The sequence below is a fragment of the Manis pentadactyla genome, chromosome 10 (assembly GCF_030020395.1).
Source record: "Manis pentadactyla isolate mManPen7 chromosome 10, mManPen7.hap1, whole genome shotgun sequence".
Lineage (NCBI taxonomy): Eukaryota > Metazoa > Chordata > Mammalia > Pholidota > Manidae > Manis > Manis pentadactyla.
The window spans coordinates 89,537,030-89,562,424 of NC_080028.1; positions in this window are offsets into that span (position 1 = coordinate 89,537,030).

Genomic DNA, 25,395 nt, shown 5'->3' on the forward strand with positions numbered 1-25,395 from the left:
TCATTGTAAAGCACTTTGTACAATTTAAATTTGTACCATGTGATAAACTTTTGACCCGTTAGCAAATACTCAGGTATTTCCTCCTTATGGACCCACAGTAGGAACACATGTCCCCGTACCCTTTGAAATTTGTTCATGGGCCTGCCTTTGGCCAGTGAAATGTTAGTGAGGGAATCACACTGGATTTCAGATGCTACTCACCCCCTTGGCAGGGTACCCTTGTGGGCCCAGGCTGCCCAGCCATATATAGCAGTCCTGCTGAGACAGAGCCAGTCAGTGGGCACACGGACCACAGAGATCACATGGACGTGGATTTGGGGGCACCGTTTTGAGATCCTGAATGCTGGAGAGCAAGCAGAGAGACTACAAGAGACATGCAGGAGACAGGCTTGAGAGAGACAAAGACATGCAGGGGCAAAGAGATGGGCAAATAAGGAGAGAGTGGGAGAGATGCCCAGATGGGTGTTTCTTTCTGTTTCCTGGTTTGAGTCTCTTCACTTCATCTCCATGAGCTTCGTGAAAAAAACACAGTATCAAAATAAATCCCAATCACCAGCAGCTGCCCTTTGGCTCCACCCCAGGATTTGGGTTGAGGCCCAGGCACCAGTAGTCTTTGAAATTCCTCAGGTAATTCTAAAGTACAGAGAGGGTTGAGAACCACTGGTTGAGATGCATGTCTTTGCATGCAAAACAATTTCACATTTGAGATTATGACACTTGGTTCCTAGAAAAAGCAGGACTGTTCAAATGATATGGACATTTTTTAGGTTCACGATATTTTGGGTTCATGTCAAGATATTTTCAAGAAAAGGATGCAGCAACTTCAGTTTCCAAGGAGCTACGCTGCAAGGGGGCGACTCCTTTGAATGTGCACGTTCAGTCCTCTCTCAAGCCGTCCCCTGACATTGGGCGCACAAGCCCCTCGCGCTCCAGGCGCTTCTTTTCTTCTTTTAGGGTATGGTATTCCTTCTCTCTTTTTCTGTTTCTTCCCCCTCTTGTTGTTCTTTCTCTTTTTACTCTCTTTACTTCTTGTTAACAGAATCTTCCTATAGCTTTTGCTGGCCAGCAGGGGCCGGTGACAGACTTGTCGCTGGTTTTGCTGTAGACGTGCCCTCACTCACATTTACTTCTCACTAAGTCTTGGCTGGATTGATGGAATATGGAGAACTGAAGTCCCGGCCTCCTGTCAGGTCGGGGGCATAAATACCAAATATTTAATCATAGATTACCATAGATTTAATACCATAGATTTAATCATAGATTCAGTCGAAGGTGAAATCAGTATGTTCTCAGACGTGGTGTCCACAAAAGGCCTGCACACTTGACGTGTGGCTCACTTCATGTGGGGATTTGTAGGCACATGCATAGACACAACCACCCTTCTCTTCCCATTCTCCAACTCTCTCTATTCCCTTTCCACTTAGATGACAAGAGCTTTAGGGACAAGAATACTCAGGACCATAAAAACTGTAATCTAAGACCCTCAGAAACCAATCATAGAGTCTCCAGGGAGGTTCATTTCTTCATTTGTTTGTTTTTATTCTCTCCCAAAATTCTGTATTTGACTTCCTCTGAACAGTTTAAATTTAGCAACTTTGCTTTATAGACTTCTTTTTCAAAATGCAAATCCTACTCCTCAGAGTTGCCATAAATGCCATCCTGGAGGTGAGGGGAACTGGCTGGAACCTCCATCACCCTACTGGCCCCGAGGGATGAAGCGACTGATCAGATCGCCCAAGGAGCACCGTTTCCAGTTTTTCTCATTCCTTTAAAGGCTCCCCACCCAGTGCTGCATCTTGATGGAAGAGGATGGCCTTCCCACATGAAGGAGGGCATCCTCTGCGCACAGCATTAAGAAGACTACTTTCCCCGACTCCAGATCCACGTGCAGGAGGTCTGGGTGACCAACATGGTAAGTGTGAAAGAGGAACTATTAGGAGCTTGAAGCAGCACCTCCTCTCCCAGCAGAATATGCCACAGAAGTCTGAAGGGGAAAAAGGAGGTGCAGGATCCCAGGAGTAAAACCTTTTAGTCATTTCAGGAGAGGTAATGGTCCTTTTTCACTTTTTCCTTGGCTGTGTGGAAAATTTAGCTGACTATTGTCATATTCCAACTATGTGATGTTTAACATCTGTTTGTTAGGAAATATTTGGATAATTGAAAACAGGATTTGTTTAAATTCCAGGCCCTGGAACAAAACTTTGCCAGGGATCTCTCCCCACCATCCACCCTTACCCTGCAGCCAGGGCTGCTGGCCACAAAACCCTGCTAGGGCCTCAGCAATGCACTGGATACCTGGAGAATGGGCTCTTACAAGGTTGCTAAAGACCAGACAAATGGCCTCATGGATTCAGAATTTCTGAAAGTAGAAATGCTCATTTTCATCCAGATGTAATGCTCATATTTATCCAGACATTTTGGCTACCAAGGCAAAATCAAGAACAGCAATAGGAATTTTTTTATCTCCCCAATCTTACATGCCTCCAATGATCTGGAACTCCTTCTAAGCCAGACTTAATAGTTTTTAAGCAAGAACCGTTCCATTTTAAGGCAGTTACATTATTAAGGGCTCATTATCAGGTAGCTGCAGGCAGTGCAGTCAGGATTTTGCACATATATATTAGTAGTAACAACAAGTAACAATTATTGAGCTTTTTCTATGAGTTGGGACACAATGTTAAGGGCTTTAATGCAATAAATAATTTAGTCCTTATAGGTACCCTATATAGTACCACCATTCATTCTGTTTTATAGATGAGAAAATGGAAACACAAAGAAGCTAAGGATCTTGCCCCAAATCTGAGAAACTAGAAGGATGGAATCACCAGTTCCTAAGATGAGGACCAGTAGGGGTGAAAGTTTAGGCAGGGGAAAACATGACTTCTATTTTTGCCATATTAAAGTTGAGGTGCCAATTAGACAACTAATTGGAAAGATCATGAAAGTGTTTGGATCCAGGTGCCTGGAGTTCAAGAGCAAGGTAGAGACCAGGGATGTGAATCTGGAGTCACTTAAACCATGGTACTGGAAGGGAATGTCTAGGGCAAAAGTGTAGGGAAGAGGTCTGAGGATGGAGTCTAGACACATCCACATTAGGAAGTCAGAAAGAGAGGCCAGCAAAGATGACAAGGAGTGGCCAGGAGAGATGGACAGCAGGATTCTGTGGTAAGGAAGCATTTCAAGGAAGAGGAGTGGTCGACTTGTCAAATGCTGCCAACAGATGGAACATGATGAGGATTAGACATTTGGCAAGAGGTCACTGTTGCAGCCCTTGACAAGAGGAGCTTCCATCGAGTGGAGGGCTCCAAGCCTGCCTGGGACGCTTGGGAGATCTAGGTGTGGAGGAAAGAGATGAATTCGCTGCCGCCTTCGTCTCCCAGTTCTTTGACCTCTTTAATTCCAGTGACTTTCACCACCACTCTTCAGCTACCCACTAATGGATCTTCTCTCCTTTCACTCTGAATACCTGCCCTTCTGTAATCTTAAACTAAATGCTCCATGTTATAACCTCATTACCTTTCAGCACCCCACCCCTTAACCCACTATTCCCTTTTTATCGCTCTCTGGAGACTTCTGGTTCCTTGATTCCCCCATTTCTCTCTCTTTCTTTCTTCTGTTTCTTCCCTGCCAAGACAAAAGTCCTTGCTCTCCCATCCACCACAACCTCCCCAAACCCACCCCTATAGGAAGTCCACATTCTAGTTCTCAAGTGACAGAGCCCTGCTAGGGAAACTTAGACCACCTCCCAGACAGATGCCCCTGAAAATTCACGATTCCTGAACCCAACTGCTCTGGCTGCCCCTCCCACAACTCCCTGGCCTTCCTCTCTTGATTAGCAGCCAGACCTCACCTCAACGCTCCACAGTGATCCCCCTTGTTCCAAAGCTTTAACAATGTCCTCCCTAACTCACCTCTCCCCGCTCACCAGCTGAAACATTTTTGCTGACTTGGAAAATCTTTTTAGAAAACAGATGCCAGAGCTTCTGGCCCAACTCAAAGCCCTGGGGATACAAAATCAATTTGAAGGAGAAAATATTAATTCTGGATACCAGGGATGGCCTGATTCATATTCCATCCCTGAGCCAGAGAAAGCCCTGCCAGTGGGAAATGGCTGACAGAGGTAAAGGATGAACATTGGCAGGGAATCAGATGCCAGCTCAGGGCTGCCTGTACCCTGCAGCATCGTGATGGGGGCCTCATCCTCACAAGGCAACTCATGGTCCCTCGGAGACACTCAGAGCTGTCCAGGGCCATTCTATTCCTCAGCCACACATGACTTTTAATATTTAGGGAAGACCATATATGCCCCTTGCATATTTTAGCCCCACCCTCTTTCCCTGCCCTTGGACATGTACAGATGCAATAGATTCTGGACAGATAGTTACAATGTAAAACATTCCAACGATTCTGTAAGGAATCAAAAAGAATGATCATTTCTTGGTCTTTGATGTGCCAGATATTAGCTAGTTGCTCTATGTGGCATCATAGGCATGCCAAGGACTGTGTGAGGCACTGGGTAGACAGCATTGAGAAAATGGACATAGTTTTTGCCTTCATGGACTAATAAGGGAGGGAAGCTTTAAACAAGTAAACTCACAAATAAAAATATTATTGTAAACAGTGAAAATGTTACAAAACAAAAGTAGGGTGCTTTTATGGATTGAATTGTGCCCCACAAAAAGGTATGTTGAAGTCCTAACCCCCAGTACCTCAGAATGGGACTTTATTTGGAAATAGGGTCATTGTAAATGTAGTTAGCTAAGTTAAGAGGGAGCAGGGTTGGCTCTTAAGTCAATATGACTGGTATCCTTCTAAGAAAAAGAGAGATACAGAGAGGAGACTGCCATATGAAGACAGAGATGCAGAGGGAAGGTGGCCACGGGAAGGTGGAGACAGAGCTTGGAGTCATGCACCCACAAGCTGGGGAACATCTGGGGCCACCAGAAGCTAGAAAGAAGTAAGGAGTATGCACTAAAGACTTCAGAGGGAGCATGGGCCCACCCAAAACCTGATTTGGGGCTTCTGTCTTCCAGGAATGTGAGAGAATAAATCTCTATGGTTTTACCCCAGTTTATGGCACCTTCTACAGCAGCCCTAGGAGGCTAATAGAGTACATATAAGATAGAATAACAGGTGGGACCTAATTTAGATTAGGATGCATATCAGTTTGGCTTCTCTAAGAGTAAAGCGCAGAAAGAGGTGGTAACTTACATAAAAATAAGGAATTTACTCAAGGGAACAAAAGTAGCCCAGAGAATCAAAGTAAATACTACAGGCTAGTCTTGGGAAGGACAGAAACCATGGAAGTTCTGGGATCTGGGAACAGGAACCAGCAGGCAGGATTTTCTGGCCACCCTCAGAAGAAACGTGCTCCCACTATTTTACTCCCTGGGGTCAATCTGACCAAAATTCAAATCACCGGCTTAGCCTGGGCCATGTGACAGTTCCTTGGAGGGCTGATGGGAATGACTCAGGGAAATTGGACACCTCGACACCCTGCCCATCAAGACCACTGCTTCGTAGAGGAAAATCAGAATACAAGTAAGAAGGGGCAGAGGTGCTGGGAAGGAAAAAGGCAACAGATCAACTGATTCTCTAGGGGACTGACCTTTCAGCTGACTCTTAAAGGGTGATTAGGAAGTAGGCCAGAAAGGAGCCCTGGACGACAACAGAGATGAAGGCAAGGCCAGTAAAAGCATGCTGGTGTGCTGAAGGAATCAGCAAACATAGATGGATATAACATTAACTGTGAGGGAAAAGCCTCATTTTACTAGACAACTCAGCAATATTTCATATGATAATCACCACCTATTTTATTTTTAAACACTTTTTTAAAAACTTCATGACATCCTTTTCTTCTAGTTTTCCCTCTTCCTCTCTGGCCTTTAATGGAAAGATTTTGTAATGGAAAAGAGCAGATTTAGTAAGAAGATTAAGAGTTTAGTTTGGGAGCTCTTTGGTTTGAGAAGTCTGTAAACAATTTAGGAAAATACTAAATATGATGTTGGATGCATGAATGACAGTTTTGAATAGAAGTCTGGATAAACGTGGAAACTGAGGAATTACTGACCTACTGATGGCAATGGATGTGATCATTTAGGAAGACAATACAAGGAAAGAGAAGAGGTTCCACGGTCAGGCCCTGAGGATTTCCAACATTTCGAGCAGTGGTGCCTCCAAAGCATTCTGACTTCACCTCCGTAAATAAACATTTTAGCCTATACTCCCAATGTGCACATTTACTTAAAATTGTAACATGTTCCACTGCACTCAAACACTTTGTATGCTGTAAACATACACACAGATTGGATTTTCAAAATTAAAATGGAGTCAAATAAAAATTAAATTGGAATACCACTGATGTGGAGGTTGGGGTAGGAGAATATGAGCCAGCCAAAGAAAGGCCAGAGAGGAAGAGGGAAAATTAGAAGAACAGGATGTCGTGAAGTTTTTAAAGAAGTGTTTCGAGGGGAGGAGCCAAGATGGCAGCATGAGTAGCACAGCAGAAATCTCTTTCCAAAACCATACATATTTTTGAAAATACAATACAACTATTGCTAAAAGAGAGACCAGAAGATACAGTACAACACCAGGCTACATCCACACCTGCAACAACCCAGTGCCTCACAAAGGGGGTAAGATACAAGCAGCGGCTCGGTGGGACCCAAGTGCCTCTCATCCCAGCTCCCCAGTGAGAGGAGAGGAGTCAGAGCAGGGAGGGAGAGGGATCCCAGGACTGCTAAATAGCCAGTGCTAGTCATCTGCACCCAGAGCGCAGACACACAGTGTGTGGTGTGCTGGATAATAGGGAAACAAAACAGTAAAACCTGTGAGCGGGTTCCCACAGCCAGCACCTGTGGGACTAAAGAAAAGCGAGTGCCTTTTGAAAGTCTTAAAGGGACAGGAACCTCACACCTGGACAGAAGTGTCCCAGCACACTCAACCCAGCAGCTGGGAATCCCGGGGAACTTGGGGCACCCTAACCCCCTGGGCAGCACCACAGTTCTGAGACCCCTCACAGAAATAAACAGCCTCCCGCCAGTTCCCCCTCTGGCACAGACCCACCATAGCACAGCAGCAGCCTGAGACCAGCCACATCCACAGCAGCCGCGCAAAACCTCCTCCACAGCCATCCCGGCCAGTCTCAGACCCATCGGCGTGCAGCTGCCCAGCACAAGCCACTAGGGGTCACTGTTCTCACAGGAAAGGAAGGCAACAGGAAAACAGGAAGGGACTTTGTTCTCTGAGCTGACACATGCTCCAACTGCCATGACTACCTTTACTGTCATGAAAAGGCAGAAGATTTTGATCCAGCCAGAATCACACAGACATCCTCTGAGAGGGAACCTGGGGAGATAGATTTAACCAATCTTCCTGAAGAAAAATTCAAAATAAACATTATAACCATGCTGATGGAGCTGCAGAGAAAAATGCAAGAGCTAACGGATAAAGTTGGGAGGGAGAATACAGAAATAAAACAATGTCTGGAAGGAGTTTAAAGCAGAATGGATGAGATGCAAGAGGCCATTAATGGAATAGAAATCAGAGAACAGGAACACAGAGAAGCTGACGCAGAGAGAGTTAAAAGGATCACCAGGAATGAAAGATTATTAAGAGAACTGTGTGACCAATCCAAATGGAACAATATCCGCATTATAGGGGTACCAGAAGAAGAAGAGAGAGAAAAAGGGATAGAAAGTGTATTTGAAGAAATAATTGCTGAAAACTTCCCCAAACTGGGGGAGGAAATAGTTGCTTGGACCACAGAAGCACACAGAACTCCCAAAATAAGGGATCCAAGGAGGACAACACCAAGACACATAATAATTAAAATGGCAAAGATCAAGGACAAGGACAGAGTATTAAAGGCAGCCAGAGAGAGAAAAAAGGTCACCTACAAAGGAAAACCCATCAGGCTGTCATCAGACTTCTCAACAGAAACCTTGCAGGCCAGAAGAGAATGGCATGATATATTTAATGCAATGAAACAGAAGGGGCTTGAACCAAGAATACTGTATCCAGCGCAATTATCATTAAATATGAAGGAGGGATTAAACAATTCCCAGACAAGCAAAAGTTGAGGGAATTTGCCTCCCACAAACCACCTCTACAGGGTATTCAAGAGGGACTGCTCTAGATGGAAGCACTTCTAAGGCTAAATAGATGTCACCAGAGAAAATAAAACCACAGGAAAGAAAGCAGACCAACCAAATACTAACTAAAGGCAAAAAATAAAACCAACTGCCCACAAAAGCAGTTAAAGGAAACACAAAAGAACACAACACTTAACATGTAAAGAATGGAGGAGGAGGAATAAGAAGGAAGAGAAATAAAGAATCATCAGACAGTGTTTATAATAGCTCAATAAGTGAGTTAAGTTAGATGGTAAGATAGTAAAGAAGCTAACCTTGAACCTTTGGTAACCACAGATCTAAAGCCTGCAATGGCAATAAGTACATATCTTTCAATAATCACCCTAAATGTAAATGGACTGAATGCACCAATCAAAAGACACAGAGTAACAGAATGGATAAAAAAGCAAGACCCATCTATATGCTGTTTATAAGAGACTCACCTAAAACCCAAAGACATGCACAGACTAAAAGTCAAGGGATGGAAAAAGATATTTCATGCAAACAACAAGGAGAAAAAAGCAGGTGTTGCAGTACGAGTAACAGACAAAATAGACTTCAAAACAAAGAAAGTAACAAGAGATAAAGAAGGACATTACATAATGATAAAGGGGTCAATCCAACAAGAGGATATAACCATTATCAATATATATGCACCCAATACAGGAGCACCAGCATATGTGAAACAAATACTAACAGAATTAAAGGAGGAGATGGAATGCAGTGCATTCATGTTAGGAGACTTCAACACACCATTCACTCCAAAGGACAGATCCACCAGACAGAAAATAAGTAAGGACACAGAGGCACTGAACAATACACTAGAACAGATGGACCTAAAAGATATCAACAGAACTCTACACCTAAAAGCAGCAAGATACACATTCTTCTCAAGTGCACATGGAACATTCTCCAGAATAGACCACATACTAGGCCACAAAAAGAGACTCAGTTAATTCAAAAAGATTGAAATTCTACCAACCAAATTCTCAGACCACAAAGGTATAAAACTAGAAATAAATTGTACAAAGAAAGCAAAAAGGCTCACAAACACATGGAGGCTTAACAACATGCTCCTAAATAATCAATGGATCAATGACCAAATTAAAATGGAGTCAAGCAATATATGGAAAAAAATGACAACAACAACACAAAGCCCCAACTTCTGTGGGATGCAGCGAAAGCAATCTTAAGAGGAAAGTGTATAGCAATCCAGGCATATTTAAAGAAGGAAGAACAATTCCAAATGAATAGTCTAAAGGCACAATTATCGAAATTGGAAAAAGAAGAACAAATGAGGCCTAAAGTCAGCAGAAGGAGGGACATAATAAAGATCAGAGAAGAAATAAATAAAATTGAGAAGAATAAAACAATAGAAAAAATCAATGAAACCAAGAGGTGGTTCTTTGAGAAAATAAACAAAATAGGTAAGCCTCTAGCCAGACTTATTAAGAGAAAGAGAAAATCAACACACATCAACAGAATCAGAAACAAGAAAGGGAACGTCACGATGGACTCAACAGAAATACAAAGAATTATTAAAGACTACTATGAAAACCTATATGCTAACAAGCTGGAAAACCTAGAAGAAATGAACAACTTCTTAGAAAAATACACCTTCCAAGACTGACCAAGGAAGAAACACAAAACCTAAACAGCCCAATTACCAGAAATGAAATTGAAGTGGTAATCAAAAAACTATCCAAGAGCAAAACTCCCAGGCCAGATGGATTTACAGTGGAATTTTATCAGACATACAGAGAAGACATAATATCCATTCCCTTAAAGTTTTCCAAAAAACAGAAGAGGAGGGAATACTCCCAAACTCATTCTATGAAGCCAGCATCACCCTAATACCAAAACCAGGCAAAGACCCCACCAATAAGGAAAATTACAGGCCAATATCCCTGATGAACATAGATGCAAAAATACTCAACAAAATATTAGCAAGCCGAATTCAAAAATACATCAAAAAGATCATACACCATGACCAAGTGGGATTCATCTCAGGGATGCAAGAATGGTACAACATTCGAAAATCCATCAACATTATCCACCACATAAACAAAAAGAAGGACAAACATCACATGATCATCTCCATAGACACTGAAAAAGCATTCAACAAAATTCAACACCCATTCATGATAAAAAACTCTCAACAAAATGGGTATAGAGGGTAAGTACTTCAACATAATAAAGGCCATATATGATAAATCCACAGCCAACATCATACTGAACAGCGAGAAGCTGAAAGCTTTGCCTCTAAGATTGGGAACAAGACAGGGATGCCCACTCTCCCCACAGTTATTCAACATAGTATGGGAGGTCCTAGCTATGGCAATCAGACAAAACAAAGAAATACAAGGCATCCAGTTTGGTAAAGAAGAAGTCAAACTGTCACTATTTGCAGATGACATGATATTGTACATAAAAAACCCTAAAGATTCCACTCCAAAACTACTAGAACTAATATCGAAATTCAACAAAGTTGCAGGGTACAAAATTAATACACAGAAATCTGTCACTTTCTTATACACTAACAATGAACTCACAGAAAGTGAAATCAGGAAAACAATTCCATTCATAACTGCATCAAAAAGAATAAAATACCTAGGAATAAACCTAACCAAGGAAGTGAAAGACCTATACACTGAAAACTATAAGACACTCTTAAGAGAAATTAAAGAGGACACTAACAAATGGAAACTCATCCCATGCTCTTGGCTAGGTAGAATTAATATCGTCACAATGGCCATCCTGCCCAAAGCAATCTACAGATTCAATACAATCCCTACCAAATTACCAACAGCATTCTTCAACAAACTGGAACAAATAGTTCTAAAATTCATATGGAACCACCAAAGACCTCAAATAGCCAAAACAATCCTCAGAAGGAAGAGTAAAGTGGGGGTGGGGATCTTGCTCCCCAACTACAAGCTCTACTACAAAGCCACAGTAATCAAGACAATTTGGTACTGGCACAAGAACAGACCTACAGACCAGTGGAACAGAATAGAGACTCCAGACATTAACCCAAACATATATGGTCAATTAATATATGATAAAGGAGCCATGGGCATGCAATGGGGAAATGACAGCCTCTTCAACAGTTGGTGTTGGCAAAACTGGACAGCTACATGTAAGAGAATGAAACTAGATCATTGTCTAACCCCATAAACAAAAGTAAATTCGAAATGGATTAAAGACCTGAATGCAAGCCAAGAAACCATAAAACTTTAGATAAAAACATAGGCAGAAATGTCTTGGACATAAACATGAGCGACTTCTTCATGAACATATCTCCTTGAGCAAGGGAAACAAAAGCAAAAATGAGCAAGTGGGACTATATCAAGCTGAAAAGCTTCTGTACAGCAAAGGACACCATCAATAGAACAAAAAGCTATCCTACAGTATGGGAGAATATATTCATAAATGACAGATCCAATAAAGGGTTGATATCCAAAATATATAAAGAACTCACACACCTCAACAAACAAAAAGCAAATAATCCAATTAAAAAATGGTCAGAGGAGCTGAACAGACATTTCTCCAAAGAAGAAATTTAGATGGCTAACAGACACATGGAAAGATGCTCCACATGGCTAGTCATCAGAGAAATGCAAATTAAAACCACAATGAGGTATCACCTCACACCAGTAAGGATCACTACCATCCAAAAGAAAAACAACAACAAATGTTGGTGAGGTTGTGGAGAAAGGGGAACCCTCCTACACTGCTGGTGGGAATGTAAATTAGTTCAACCATTGTGGAAAGCAGTATGAAGGTTCCTCAAAAAGCTCAAAATAGAAATACTATTTGACCCAGGAATTCCACTTCTAGGAATTTACCCTAAGAATGCAGCAGCCCAGTTTGAAAAAGACAGGTGCACCCCTATGTTTATTGCAGCACAATTTACAATAGCCAAGAAATGGAAGCAACCTAAGTGTCCATCAGTAGATGAATGGATAAAGAAGATGTGGCACATATACACAATGGAATATTATTCAGCCATAAGAATAAAACAAATCCTACCATTTGCAACAACTTGGATGGAGCTAGAGAGTATTATGCTCAGTGAAATAAGCCAGGCAGAGAAAGACAAGTACCAAATGATTTCACTCATATGTGGAGTATAAGAACAAAGAAAAACTGAAAGAACAAAACAGCAGCAGAGTCACAGAACCCAAGAATGGACTAACAGTTACCAAAGGGAAAGGGACTGGGGAGCATGGGAGGAACGGGAGGGATAAGGGGTGGGGGAGGAAGAAAGGGGGCATTACGATTAGCATGTGTAATGTGCACAGGGAGGGCTGTACAACACAGAGAAGACAAGTAGTGATTCTACAACATCTTACTATGCTGACGGACAGTGACTGTAATGGGGTTTTTGGTGGGGACTTGGTGAAGGAGGGAGCCTAGTAAACATAATGTTCCTCATGTAATTGTAGATTAATGATACCAAAATTTAAAAAATAGTGTTTCAAAAAAAAAGTAGGTGGTTATTATCATATGAAATATTGCTGCGTTGTCTAGTAAAATGAGGAACAGAGAAGAGTCTTCTGGATGGGGCAACGTGGTCAACATTGGTGATGTCAAGAGCAGTTTACATGCAGAGGTGAGTCTGGAAGCCATACCAGAAAATTGAAAAATAAATGGGCTTGAGCTTTTTTAATTTCTCCAACTTCTCTGCAAGGTGGGAATTACTACCATCATTTACAAATGAGGAGATCAAGGAGTGGAGTTGTGAAGGATGTGCCTTTGTTTTTACATTGCAGGAGGAAGAGTAAAATTTAATACCAAGCCTGCCCAGATGTACAATAGTCAGATTCTTCCATTAAAGAAAGCTAATAGGCATAAAACCATGAACCGTGGGAAAAGAAGAACAAATGAGGTGGGCCCTACAATCACTCAGCTTTCCTTCCAGAGCATAGGAGTAAGGAAGGAACACAGCAGGGTCTCTCTGAGTTGAGACAGAGCTTGAAGCTTGGGGGGTCTCAGGCAGCTAGGAATTCAGGGCAGAGCTCTAGAAAGGAGGGAGCTATGCAAGAAAAGTGCTTCACAAATCTACATGGGGCTCCAGTGCTTCTTCACTGAGCATGAGACTGTATGTGCATGGAGTAAAACTCCACTACACCAAGCAAAGAGTGAAATGAGAATTTAAGCTAAATAATTCCTGGAGCTCACACAGAATTGGGAGACACTTGAGCTTCAATCAGCTCCAACAGGGTGCTTATTGATCAACCAGTGGAGACCCCAGGGATCCCCTGCTTTAGTGGTAGGGTTCAACTGTCCCTGAAGAGAAAGCTAATCTATACCCACCCTAGTGAAGCTCAAAGGGATCAAAACAATCCATCAAGTAACTGCCTGCCAAAAGCTGAACATGAAAAAAAAAATAAGAAAGCACTAGGACAGTACAAGAAGCAAGAAAACGTGCTCCCAGATCACTCTGAAGTATGTTTGGTGGAATTTGTGTGAACTAAATGTGAACGCAGCCTTGCTCCGCTGCGTAAGCGCCTGCTCTCACACTGGCCCTTCCCTTTGAAACCTACTTGATACGTGTGCTCTTCCCTGGCACACAGGCACTCTTTCCACCCACACCTTTCTTCATGGTTGTGGGCTTTTGCTAAATGAAAACCACAGAAGTCAAAATGACCCAGCTACTCACTTTAATTATGTGAAACATGACTTCTGTAAAGAGCCATGGGCCTCATCACAAAAGAATAAAACATAGATGTATGTATTTCACATTAGTGTTATTAATACCTCCCTTTAAAGCATAGTCCTGATGGTTTTACATATTACTTTTATTTGTACCGTGTTTGGGATATTATATGGCATTAGGTGGCAAAAATCCAGATACTACGAGTTTCCATAGAATATAGTATAAGCTTTGTTTCCAAAGCTATGTAACAAATGAAAAATTATGCAACAAAAGACATAAGAGAAAGGAAACAGCAAAAGTCATGTAAATGTAGATCTTAAATAGGATGGCAGAAGCTAGGCCAGGGGTTATGGTTGAGTAAGGAAGGATTATAGTGTATTAGCATGACCCTGAGCTTCAGGTTTATTCAGACAGAACGTGACTCATGCCACTATTATCTAACTCTGTGACATGGGGCAAGTTCCTTCACCTCCCCTGGTCTGACCTCGGCCACTTGCCAACTATGTAACCTTATACAAGTGATTAAACTTCCTTGTCCTCAGTTTTCTCCTCTATAAAATGAGAATGATAATCATACTTACCTTGTAGGTTTGTTTTGAGTATTAAATGAATTAATAATACATTTAAAGTGCTTATTACAATACCTGAAGCATGGTAATTGCTCAGTGGTTGCCATAATCATTGGGGTTTTTTTTTCCATTATTATTACAGTCTCATCTGTATAAATGAGCATACTATCACCTGCCTCTGGGCTTGATATAAGGATCAAATAGAACATGATCATAAAGCCACTCACAGATTGCCTAGCATGTAATAGGTGCTCAATAAATGGTATATATCATCAGGAAATTGTAAGAGACAATTTGGACAAATTTGGATACATAAAAATATTAAAGTTCTTTATGTCAAAGCATCAATAAAATTAAGAGAAAAATGGGAAAATTTTGGCAACAAATATGATACCCTTAACAAATAAAGAGGACAAAGGAAGTAAACAAATAATTCATAGGAAGATACATAAATGGCCAATAAATATTTTAAGTATTTCCCAAGCTCATTAATATTCAAAGAAATGTAAAACAGTAATGAGGCAGTAAAACACTATTTCTGGAAAGCTACTGGCAAAATGTATCAATAATCTTTCAAAATGCTCATGTTGTTATAGCCAATAATGCCTCTTCTAAGAATATATTCCAGAAACATATTTTAGAGAAGTCGACAAAGACTTATTACTAAAATATACTTGCAGTATTATTTATAGCAGTTGTGTTCAGATGAAGCTATTTTAAGTTGACTATTTCTGTTTTTCATAACCTTAGTGTTGTTATAGTATTGCGTTAATAACAAATACAGATTGGAAAAAAAGATCACTTTTATGTTTAAGACATAACACTAAGAGAGATCTTCAAATTGCTTTTAGCCAATTATTGCTGCTTCCTGGGCACTCCACAAAATGCCTTAATGTCTCTTGTAGTTGCAGATTTGGGGGAGAGCTCTTCTGTCTTCTGAGGTGCCAGAAAGTGCGAGGGTTGGTTGTATGTGTGTATGTGGCATGGTTGATGGTCAGCCTGTGATGAAGCTTTGTAAGAAATACAACTTCTTCTACAATAGAGGACATCACTCTGTCTGCAGGAACATAGGCAAAGTCTTGAGAATTCTTTAGTAACACAACCTCAGCTGAGCTGAGTCAAACTGGCTAGGATGGAGGCCAAAGCCACTGGAATCTGTGTGTCCTTGAAAGAGAAACTCATCAGCAACTGGCCACATTATCTCTCCTTCCGCTGGCAAGCCTGCTTTTTTGAGTCACTAAAGAAATGTCAAAAACCCAAGAGCCTTTGCTTTTTTTGGTAAGTGATTTTTTTTAAAAGCAATGGTATTTAGAATAGTTACAGTCTAGAGACACTCTGCTATCCTTAAAGTCCCTGAAGGCATCACTTTTAACAACTTTATTTTTGGACCCTCTTGCCAAGAAGCAAAGTCATTTTTTGGAAAGAAGGCTGTAGTTGAGCTTGCTCACGACACTTGCTATTTCCATTGCACTTCCCTGTGCACAGAGGAGGAAAAATTCCAATACTGCATGCTCAGTTGAGTCTAAGATGTCACCTTTTAGACAGAATCACAGAGCGGGAAGAAACCAGAAAGGTCTGGTCTGGATGCCTCAGTGCAGATGTAAACCAGCCTGACTTCCCCGTGATCCAGAGTTTGGAGTGTGGGAGTGGGAGATTCGTTTGCATCTTTAATCAGTCCTAGCAACACAGGCCACTCTGATGGAGCAAAGACATCCACCCCCATTAAGCAGAGAAGCTGGACATGCCTCTCCAGGGTCTGCTTTCTCTATCTTTCACAGAGAGAATCTTTGGAGAGAAAAAAAATCCCCTTAATTCTCACAGCCAGGGCCTTTGTCTAGCCACAAGCAATTACCCCATGTCCTCTGACCTCTAACCTCCGTCACTCAGCATTCTGTAGGTGACCTTAACTGATCTGCACCGATTCAGTCCTGGGATGGCAGGGATGATGTCGCTGACAGTCCAGGACCCAGAGACATGCGCAGCTGGCAGGCGTCTGTGGCCCCTGAGAGGGGCTCGTCGATGTTGCAGCTGGATGAGGCGAGGCTTCCCTTCCATCAGGCCGCGAGACGGCCAGCTGCACCCCTGAGAGCCCCTGAGTGGTCGGTGCAGGTGGTCGGCGCGGCCCAGCACACGGTTGGGACAGTGTGGTTCTGTGCTCCCATCTTTGCCAGAGTTATACTCCCTGCTGTCCACTGAGTGACCTCAGAGGAAGGCAGCACTAACTTTCCTTCTGTGGCTCAGCTAGTCATCCTCCAGTTGAAAAATAAATAAAAAGAGAGAAAAACAGTGTGTCCATCTAACATTTAACTAGGTACACTCCCAAACGTCTGGGGCTGGAGGAGATGGGGTTAGCAGCTCCTGCGGTCAGCCAGGCTGACTTCAGGGTTGACGCGTGGAGGCCTGCGTGGGGCAGGGGCGTGGGCCACACTGTACAGAGCCAGGAGGCTGCACAGACTCGGCTTGCCACCTCTTGGTCACCACCTCAGTCTTCCACAGAAAAGCCTGGAAGCTGAGCTAGATGCAAGCTTGGGGGAAATGTGTAAATAGGGACAGGATGAGCTCAGGGAAATGGCTCCTCTACGCCTGACCTCACCCCTGGGTCCCACTCTGGACCCCAACATCGCCCAGAATGTGCAGTCTCACAAGTGTTATAATGCACCACACTAGCTCCAGCTCTCTTGTCCTCTTGCCTGCCTTTTAACTGTTTTGTGATCTCACCTAGAGTTCTATCCCTTACTCTCCCAGCCTCAGCCCTCCTCTGGCCTCGTTGGCTCTCCTGCCCAGCCTGACCCTCCAGGCAAATACTTTGGCGACACTGCTGCCAGTATTTCCTTGGTTCTTGTTTCCCCATCATCCCTCCATCCCCGCTGGGAAACCCCCAGGTCAGGATTAATGTAACTGTCCATTGTCCTTTATCTTTTTCCAAAATGACTAAATGCTACTGAAGAAAATTACATAAATATCCAGGTCATAGACCACAAATCTGTGGTTGGAAGCTGACACCCTTGCCAGTCCCTAATCAGACCTGACCCACCATGCTCAATGGCTTTCGTTTATCGTCACTATCCCAGTGTCATCTCATTAAAATCTACCTGCCCTACCTTCATCCAACTCCTTACAGGCGAGTGAAGGTGGGGCAGGTAGTCTTCCCCGTGTAAACAGAGGTCACAACCCAGAAATGCCTTTGACTTCCTTCCTGCCTTTCCATGTCTGTGGAGACAGCTGCCCTTCTCACCTGCCTTTGAGAAACACATTTCTCTCCTCCTCAAAGGCACCGCCCTGTATGTAGGCCCTGGGCGTCAGCCCTGTCCACCCCCTCCTCACCTTACTTTGCTTGTTAACCCATCTCAGCTTTAAGTTCAAACTCTGAGGAGCCTCTCCAATTCTATCCCCTCAGCAGCCCCCATAGTCCAGGCTCCCCATTCTCACTCTCTTCAACTCGGTCCACTTTGCTGAAACTCTGGACACTAATAATCAGACTGTCCAAACTTCCCACTCAGTGGTCTATGAAGCATCTCCATTCCTAAGTCTCAAAGTCTTTTGAGCTTCCCCCCTACTTCTTTGGCAACGGTCTCCCCCATCTTCCCGTCCAGTTCACCTGTCAACCTTCCCCTAGATTTTGCTATTGTCCAGGGCTCTCCTCTTGCTGCCTTCATCTTGCTGCTCTACATGTCCTCCTGGGTGACCTTACCGACTACTTTTTGACTATTGATGATGCCCAGGTCCATGCCTCCATCATCCTGATTCTCGATCTCTTCCTAGAAAGTACCACAGGCCCCAGAACTTCCACACTCCATGCCTAGACTTGTCTTCTTCCCTCTAAGGGCTGATCTCAGTTAATGACATCACCATCCACCTCGCCTCCTGAGCTGGTAACCTCAGAGTCTTTCTTGACCTCCCCTACTGAACCTCTCACTCCTCCTCAGCCAGGCCCCTTCACAGCTAGTCTCTCTACCTTTCATGCCATTAGCCACCCTCCTTTGCTGGCAAATTCCCACTCCTACCTGTAAACTCAGGGCAAATATCAGTGACCTCTTACAAGCCTCTGCCCTATTCCCTGCTGGAGTTAGTTGCATTTTCTTCTGTGCTCACACGACGTTTTGTGCCCTTCCTACCACAGCACTTAACATGTCATATGTCCATCTACCCTGTACATGGCTGCCTTCCTCTTTTAGGCTCAGGGCTTCTGGAAAATTTTCTCTTCCATTTTTGTATAAATACTGCTTAGCACAGTGTCTCCACCTTGTCACACCTGTTGAGACAATAGGGATTCCTGACTACCACATGGGATCCCACTGTTCCCAGACCATGGGAGGCTGTGTGGCCATGGGAGGGAGACCAGCAGACTTGGATTTGACACCCAACTCCCATATTTTCTAGATATGTGACCTTGGGCAAGTTACATGAGTTCTCCAAGCTTTCAGGATATGGAGATACAATCACCCTAACCTCACAGAGCTACTTTGAGTATTCAATGAAATGATGCAATATAAAATACCTAGTAGAGTGCCTGGCTCAGAGTAAGAACTCTATAAATGTTAGTCATTATTATTAATAATATAAAGGCTCCTCTGTAGGCATGTAGAGTAAATCTTTTTAAAACCCTTGGCAATCAGAAGCTCTAAGGCAAGTTTGAATTAATAAGTTTCTGATGAATTTGGTTTTTAAAGGGATAGGAGATAAAAAATATATGCCATTTTATGTTTGAGTATAACAGCAAGCTTCCAGGTATATTTTATATGTCCAGTGAAATAAGAAACAAGTCTTCATGCCTATTTAAGATGAGAAATCCAGCAAGGAAAATGTAAAGATATCTATATTGAGTATTCATGCTTCGAAAGTTTAGAAAGAACTCCAGCAGTTTTCTTGATGGAGAAGGGTCCCTTTGACTTTTCCAGAGGACCTAGAGGCAAAAGAACATGTCATATCACTTCCTTCTCTAAACCTTTGAAATAATGACAGATACACATTTGTACAGATGTGCCCATATGCATCAGATTGAATTATTAACTTTCTCTGCTAAAGACCATTAATATCTACACCTCCCACTGGGGAACAAAATGGAAAAAAAATCTAAGCTTCCTGGAAAAAACCAACAGGTTACCATTCTATAGAGGGAAACTGCATGAATAATTAACTTGTGACATTTTGATGGATTTCATTCATGAGTACTTTTGGTTTACTCAGAGTTGTTAACTCAGGCTGCATTTTTAGGCAGAGCCTGGAAAGATTCTGTGTGTCTTGCCTAAGCCCTGAGAAAATGATCAGAAACCAACAGAACAAATAAGGGATGCTTGGGGGCTGGGTTCAGACCATGTTTTCTAGTAAGTTAACATGGATCGATTGTGTTCGAAGTTTGAGAATGAGTTGTATAAAAAGAGCATTAAAAATATAAGACACGGTCCCTGGCTTCCGGGGAGGTTGTGAGCTGAATTGTGACACCCTCCAAATCCATATGTTGAAGATCTAAGCCCCAGTATCTCAGAGTGTGATTGTATTTAGAGATAGGTCTTTTAAGTGGGTATAATTAAGTTACAGTGACATCAATGAGGACGGGCCCTAATCCAGTGTGACAGGCGGCACTGTGTCGTGGCAGCCCCAGCACCTTGGTGTAGGGGGCTCTCAGAGAGTGGCTGATTCTCATCACCATCACTCCACACCCTTGTGGCCTTCCACAGTCTCAGGTATTGCACGCTCTGTGTCCGCAGGTATGTGGGCTCTTCCCAAGGTCTCCTCTGGCCCCCTCTCCTGTCCCTGCATGGTAGGACTTATGCCTCCTTCCGTCTCCGTCACTTCTGCAGTGGGGAGTGTGTTTCCCCACAGCCCTATCAGGCCTGTTCTTGACCAGAGAGTCTCCAGGACCAAGGCCACACGGTGCCCATCCCATCCTCATTCTCTCAACAGCATGTATTGGCTGGCCTGTTGGATGGCTGCCGAGAGGCTGGCATCCAATTGCTGCAGGAGCCAAAGCCATCCTCACTCTTCCTCCTATGCAGCACTTCCTCCCTTCTGTCTGGGGGCTCACGGCCCTCCCCAAAGAGCCCCCGTCTGGAGGCCAAAGCATCTGTCACCTCCCCTCGGCTTCCAGCCACAGCCTGCTATTAAAATACAAGCTTGGCTAGTGCTGCTTGGCCAAAAAACAAACATGCTGAGCATCTTATGTTGAGTTACAGCCCCTTCCACACCTCTTATTCATTCTTTCAGCTAACTATTGTCTTCAAATATTTGTCTGTAGAAGATAAGCTTTCTTTGTTGCTCTAGAGAGCAGCTTTAGGACCTAACACATAGAAACTGTAGGAAGGCAATATTTCTTCCATAAAAGGGCAAGGTTGTTAGCAGTTATGACGAACACTAAAATGATGTCCTGCAGAGGAGTGACCCTCCCCTTCACAGAAGTCGGCATGCAGAGGTAGAATGGCTGTTTCTTTGCCTCCTCTTCTTTCTCCTGATCTTCCTCCAGGTGCCTTTTACTGGGAGCAGCACCCTCCATGCCTCTCCTGCCCAAGTAGGGCTCTGGGGCTCACCCTTGATTCCCAAGTCTCCCATGCCTGATTTTGGCACCTACCCTGTCCTCCCTGGACAAAGACATCTTCCTCCTCACAGAATCCCCTGCCCATCCAATTCTTTCCCACATTGCACCCAGACTGGCCTTTCTGAAACCCAAATCCACTGCAGACTCTTCTTGTGCTGATTCTTTAGCTAATTTCTCTAGGCTGTGCGCCCACCTTCCACACTCTGCTTTGTGATGCCTGAGCTGGGGGCTCTGCCAGCTGCATTGCCAGCTGGTCCCATTAGGCTCCATCAGAGGAGGAGGCCTCTCTCCAGTGTGTCAGCTGCACCCAGGCAGTGCATTGCTCCTGTGAGGTTGTGCTTTATGTTAAATATATATTTGGTCTTAGCACGTATTTTCTGTCACAAAGCTCTTAAACCCTTGGAATTTCCTGTGGTGGTAAGAACTATAAAGGTGTTTTTTTGTCCTATTAATGAGGTGACATTTGGACCACACCGGAGAAATGGGAGCTGGTTGCCAGGGGCACCAACTATGTGATTAGAGAGTTGGAACTTTCAGTCCTGCCCCCTGCCTCACCTCCCACTTCCAGGGAGGGGAGAGGTCTGGAGAGTCAGTCAGTCGCCAGTGGCCAATGATGTAACCCATCATGCCTGAGTAATGAGACCTCCATAAAACCCAGAAAGATGATGTTCAGAGAGCTTCCGGGTTGGTGAACACGTGGAGATTTGTGGGTGAATAGAGTGGTACACCCAGGGAGGACGCGGAGGCCCTGTGCCCTTTCCCCACACCTTGCCCTAAGCATCTCTTGTGTCTGGCATAATATTTCTGAGTTATATCCTTTCATAACAAATTGGTATCTAGTTAAATGTTTCTGAGTTCTGTGAGCCACTCAAGCAAATTAATCAAACCCAAAGAAGGGGTCATGGGAACCTCCAATGTAAAACAGGTCGGTCAGAAGCCCAGGACTTGTGACTGGCTTCTGAAGCTTGGGAGGGCTTGGGGGGTGGTCGGTGTTGTGGGACTGAGCCTTTAACCTCTGGGATCAGATGCTGTCTCCAGGCACATACTGTCAAAACTGAGTTGAATTGTGGGACACACAGCTGGTGCTGAAGAATTGCTTGGTTGTAGGGAACCCCCCCCTGGTTACATAAGCACTGGCTTCATGCCCTGGGAAGCAGTTGGATAGAGTCCCTGGCTTCTCTGGATGCTCCCAGAGCCGGCCTGACACACACCTTCTGAGACCCCAGCCCCAGCACGGCAGCATCCCTCCTCTGAGCTTTTAGGTTCCACGAATTTCAGCTTCCTTTTCCAAGCCCAACAGGTGGTAGCCATTGTCTGCAGTTGTCTTTGGGTTCCCTCCAGTGTCAATGCAGCTGACTCCCTGTATGAAATCCCCTCCTTCGGAATACCTAGTGGATTTGTCTTCCTGACTGGACTCTGCTGCAGCTCCAGAGAGCCTTTAAGACAAAGCTCTCACCTCTTAGCATGGTGCTCACCAGGCCCCAGCCCATGCCTCTGGCTACTTTTGGAGTCCAGGTTGCAAGCTGAACTCCAGCCTCACTGTCTTGCTGCATTTGGCTGTAGGCAAATGCTCTCTCTGGTTCATTGCTTTGTGCACAGTCTGGCCACGATGCTACTCTATGCCCCACCTGGACTTGATTTATGCTCTGCCTGGACTTGCAGCTCATCTGGAACATCTCCTACTCTAGGAAGCTTTGAAGACACTGGTCTCTTATTTATTTCACAATTGGATAAGGTGCCCTTACTTTACATCCCCCAGCATCCTGTGTTTCTTCTATTACATCACTTAATGCACTGCTTTCAAACTGTCAGCTATAATTTCTGCATTTCCCGTTGGGGAACATGGGCTCTGCCTTCTCTCCCCACCCTCTTTGTCTATGTTTCTTTCTTTTAATATGTGCTTGAAAAATATTTTCATGAGGAAGGAAGGGAGGGGAGGAAAGAAAATTCTCATGGTCTGAGGTGACTTTCAATGTATCCAGTACACATTTCTGACCCCAAAGTGTATTGTGGAATATATTCTCTTCTGGAAACAGGGTATGGTTAGGATGTAAAGTCCTTTTTGGTTCTAATCTGAAGCTGGATAGCTTTTCACTTCTCTGGTTGTTTATTTCCTGGCTGAGATGGATGACCTGGCGAGCTCTGTGGGCTCCAGCACTGAGCTCCTGACCAAGGCTCAGCTCTGTGAAGTGGCGGCAATGAGAATGACTTCTAAAGAGCAGAAGGTAAGCCAAATGCAAGGCGACGTGGAAGCGGAAAGCAGGGCAAGCCAGGGAAAGACGTCGCTGGGTCTGGACCTGGTGCCGCAGCAGGGCTGCTGCTCAGGGAGAACATAATGGTCCAGCTGAGAGGAGGAGATGAGCTTCAGGTCCAGGAAGCCAGCCCAGCCTGAGACAAAAGGAGGGAGCCTCAGACCATACTCGCAGGGGCACATGATTTAGTAGCTGCCTCCCCTCTCCAGCTCTCCCCAGGACAGAATTAATGTTTCCAATACAGGGGCTCTAGTAATTCTAATTTCCACTTTGCCCTCCTGTCCACTTACCTTCTGGCTCCTGTTGGACTGAAAAAATCACTTGAATTATTTCTTATCTGTTCAAAGTAACACTCAGGAGAAGGACTTGGTCTTTCTGTGACATACATGTGTGTGTGTCTGTGTGTGTGTGTGCGTGTGAAATGTCTCTTCCACAATCCGCAGTGTTTCTAACTTGCCAAGTGCTCAGTGTTTGCGCAGCAGCCAGCAGGAGGCAAGAGAAGGACTAGGAAAGTACTTCCCAGATTGTGTGGCTGAGCAGGCCACCATGCAGGGAGGACAAGGAGACCCAGACATGGGAGGGGTTTGCCCAGAGCCACCCAGTGGGCTTGCTGCTCAGTGGCCAGCCCAGCACAGGGGCCCAGAACTTCAAACACCAGGTCCAGTACCCATGCTTTACAAGGGGATGCCTCCCTTTGATTCACAAAAACAGAATTTATTATTATCCCTGCAGCTCCTGGTGGCAGGTTCAATATCCCTTTACCTGGTAAGTTATTTATATTGAAATGTGCTCCTGGGAGGCCACAGTGAAGCCATATAAGCTGGGAGCATCATGTAATTTATTTCTGCCCGGATTCCCAACTGCTGCTGGTTCTGCTGTGGCAAATTTTTAATGCCACATTTCCAGTCCCAGTTAGACATTCAACTCTGCCAAGGGAGCAGCTTTTGCAAGAGTGTGATCACCTTGGTGGACCCAGGAGGCCCCCCACCAGCCTCCCCTCAGTTTAGGTTTGGCTGGAAAAGAACCCACAAGCCCTCATGTCCAGAGCCCAGAATCATGTTTCCCATTGCCCTGTTATTCATTAGCCATGTCACTTGACCCCTCCGAGCCTCAGTTTCTGTATCTATCAAATGGGGATGGTGAGCCCTTGCTTCACAGGATTGTGGGACAGTAGTGCCATTGGAAGCTCAGCAATAGTAAGTCCTTGTTATGTGATATTGATGATGATGAAGGAGGTCCAGGGATCCCACAGGTCTCTGAGTGACCTCCCAAGTTCCTGTTGGTGCCCCAAGTCCTAACTGTAGTATCTGCACCTGCTCAGAGTTCCCCTGTGTCTTCAGCCACTGCTGCTCAGGGCATCTAAGGAAGCACAAACTCCTGCTGAGATTTCCATGGGCCTGAACCAGCCATTTCTCCACTCCCCCTGCACTGAGCCTCAGGGCATCTGTCAGCAACACTGGACTCACCTCTTCAGCCTCACACACACAAGGCCAACTCCTGAGACCTCAGGTGGGTCACTGAAAGGGGGCTTTACAGGCATGCTTGCGGCAGCCATCAGCCAAGTCTCTCTTTGTTGCCCTAACACAGATACAAACTTTCTGCCAACTAAGGGCCCCCTCTTGTATATGGACTGATGCCAGTTCTCCTCAGACAGGAACAAGTAGCCTCCTCTCTCATTTCACCCACAGGGAACCAGGAGCTCTACCAGAGAACGACAGAGGAGAAGTTCAGCGATAAGAAGCAACCAATGCTATAGTCGAGGAAAAATGATGCCCCTAATGTCTATTGCCTGGTAGGGGGATGCTTCCTTATCTGCTGAGCAAACACAGAGTGGGTCCTACCTTAGCCCCATGGTATTCAACCCTATCCACCTGTGAGAATCAACTGGAGAGCTTAAAAATAGCAATAGCAGTAGCCAATCAAAACCAAACCTCTGCCATGGGGCCCAGACACATTGTTTTTTCGAAACATTGTTTTTTCAAGTCCCCAGGAGTGATATAATGTGACACTGACACTCACTTTTGATTATTGGAATCCTTTCTTCACCCCCATGAGCTGGAAGCAGAGGCACAACAAAGATTTTTTCTGCAGCTGCAGAACATTGGTGAATCACCATGCATCCTATAGCTAGTCAAAGAGTGGGTCAAGATGGCTGTTTCTGCAAGAATACATATTGCAAAACCAAGCAGTTCACTGGGAAAGTATTATCCATTAAAATCAGACTCCAAGAAATTGAAAGGGTGTCAGA